The sequence below is a fragment of the Triticum aestivum genome, chromosome 1B, assembly GCF_018294505.1.
Source record: "Triticum aestivum cultivar Chinese Spring chromosome 1B, IWGSC CS RefSeq v2.1, whole genome shotgun sequence".
In the NCBI taxonomy this organism is placed as follows: Eukaryota; Viridiplantae; Streptophyta; class Magnoliopsida; order Poales; family Poaceae; genus Triticum; species Triticum aestivum.
In genome coordinates this window covers 692,619,729-692,622,408 of record NC_057795.1, presented here as the reverse complement: position 1 = coordinate 692,622,408, position 2,680 = coordinate 692,619,729, and the positions used below count along the sequence as shown (strand labels likewise).

Sequence of the window (2,680 nt, the reverse complement as noted above, 5' to 3'; positions counted from 1 at the left end):
ACAGGACAGGACAGATCAGCATGCAAAGTGTGCCGCGACGACATCGCAATTAAACAGTGAGTAACGCTTTGGCTCTACGGTAACATTTGGACACGTTCCGGTTATGTATCTACCTATATCCAAGGTAAAAACAGCCCAATTCTGCCTGCAAAGAATGCCAGGAAGGCATCACAATTAAACAGCGTGTAACGCTTGGACGCTACGGTAATATTTGGACACGTTCCAGGCATCTGTCTATATCCAAGTCAAAAACAACCAAATCAGCCTGCAAAGCATGCCACGACGGGATCGCAATTAAACAGCAAGTAACGCTTCGGCGCTGCGGTAACATTGGGACGCGTTTCGGGCATCTATCTATATATCCAAGGGGAAAACAGCACAGCCCAATTCTGTCTGCAATGCGTGCCACGACAGGCAGCGCCGCAATTAAACAGCGGGTGATGCTTCGGCGTAACGGCAACATTTGGACAGCCCAGTTCTGCCTGCACGCCATGCCGCGACTGCGCACCGCAATTAAGAACTGGGTAGCGGTGAGGCGCCTCGAACGACATATGTGCACGTGTGCCGGGCATCAACCTGCACATCCAGGGAAACCACCCTGATTCTGTCCGCTGCCTGCAGCGGGTGTATGCCGCAATTAAAACTACACGGCGCTGAAGGCGCGAAGTGGGCATTATTTAGGGCACGGCAGCGACGTTCCAGCCGCGGCCACCCGTCAGAGGCTGGGAGAACACGGGCGCGTCAGTGTGAAATGTGGCCGGGGCCTGATCACGGCCCTGGGCGGCGGCCCTCGGGCCGGCGGGCATTTCACGGCGCGGCGGGCGCGGCCGGGGCAGCGGCGCGGGGCCGGGGGAAGGAGGAATGGGGCATGAGACGTACCTCGGGGCCCGTGGCCCGCGGAGCTAGGGTTAGGGTTTGGGGCGGGGGCGCGCGGGGCGGGGCGGGGCACGCGTCGAGGGGGTCCTCCGGGCGCCGCGGGGTCCCGGCGGGGGAGCGCGGGGCGGCGGGCGGCGGCGAGGCGGGCGGCGCGGGGGCGCGGAGGGTCGCCGGAGAGGCGCGCGCGCGGGGTTGGAAAGCGGGCGGGGGACGGGCGCGGGCCAGGCGAGAGGAGAGAGACAAGGAGGGAGGCAGCGCGTGTATTTTATTTCGATCGCTGTCAGAGTCTGGCCCCACCTCCCGGCCTCTCCCTCGTGGGTCGCGGTGTGCGGTCTGGTCTCGAGTCCGGGTCCGGCCCGACCCGGCCGACGGACCGACCGGTCGGGCAGGGGTTTCCTGGTTCGACACGGCTTCGTATGAACTTTTTTTTTTGAAACTTCGGCCTCTTTATTATTAGATCAAAACACCGTTACATCATCCATCAGCCACCTTACAATAGATGCCGATGGTTCCTCAACCCACAATGAGGGTGGATTTGAGACCGCCAGCCTAGCTAGCTCATGAGAGACACAATTTGCCTCCCCAGAACAATGAATGAAAGACATCGAAGTATAACCTACTATTAAGAATTGCAATCTGCATAAATTGCCGCCGCTCCTGTCGCCGTGAATCAGCCCGAGTTCATCGTGTTGATCACTTCCAAGCAATTTGCCTCCACCACCAGCTTGTTCACTCCCACTTGTTGCGCCAGAACGAGCCCATGTCTCAAGGCATATGCCTCTGCTGTTGCCGCGTCCGCCACATGCTTAAGTTTTTCATTGGATGCGGCTATGAATCCTCCTTTTTCATCCCTCAACACTGCCCCAACTGCTCCATTGAGAGTTTCTACATGGAAAGCTGCATCAACATTGAGCTTAACATATCCCTCCCTCGGCTTGGTCCATCCTTACTTTTTTACCCCCGTCTCCTTCTTTCTTGCATGCGTGTAATTCGCAGCTAGGGCTGATATTGACAAAGCCGATCGAGCTGGCGATTGAACTTCTTCTCCATAGACTTGTTGTCTTCTCTCCCACCATACATACCAAATCCCCACGAGGATTAATGTCTATGCACTCACATCTAGAAGCAGACTTCCTCTCGTCGGCGCACATAAGATATAGTCCAGAACCAATGAGCCAGCTCTGTCCACATTACTCGCCTCCTCCACAAATCCATCTAGCTTTAGACACCTCCATATCTCAGCCGCTCTTGGGCAAGTAAACAGCACATGCTTGATATCCTCACATCCTCCTGCACACATTGGACAGTTCCTGGGCATAGCAATGTGTCGATTTGCCAGGACTCCGAAACATGGTATGAACCCATGCAACACTTTCCATGCGTGTATCTTGATTTTGCTCGGCAATGAGGAGTCCCACAGTTTCGCCCATACTAGATATTGTTGTGATTGTTGACCTTCAGTTCTCGCAAACCATCGTCCGAACTGGTGATCCCACTCAGCATGATACGCCGATCTGACTGTGAACATGTTGTTCTTTGTGAATCTCCATGCCACAAAATCCTCCATCATACCCTTCGGCGCAAGCGGGATCGCTAGAGTTCTCCCCGCATCGACCTGCCAAAATGTATCCATAACAAGCTCTTGATCCCAAACTCCTGTCACCGGATCAATCAGGTCAGAAACCTTTGACAGCAGGTTTGCTCCTCTCGGGGTAACTACGCGTCCATCTGCACTCTCGGCAATCCACGGGTCAGACCAAATGTTAACTTGAGAGCCATCTCCGATCCTCCAAATGGCTCCTCT

The 2,680-nt window shown here is 55.6% G+C and overlaps 1 protein-coding gene across 2 annotated transcripts in view; it reads right to left on the bottom strand.

The window, feature by feature from the left end:
- The window catches only part of LOC123149772 (chromatin modification-related protein EAF1 B), a 13,690-nt gene extending 12,648 nt beyond the window's left edge, over positions 1 to 1,042 (bottom strand). For both annotated transcript variants that reach the window (XM_044569509.1, XM_044569513.1), the window contains exon 1: positions 880 to 1,042. The gene's annotated coding sequence lies outside the window, so the exon portion shown is untranslated. The remainder of the gene's footprint in view (positions 1 to 879) is intronic.
- Positions 1,043 to 2,680: the final 1,638 nt, after the last annotated feature.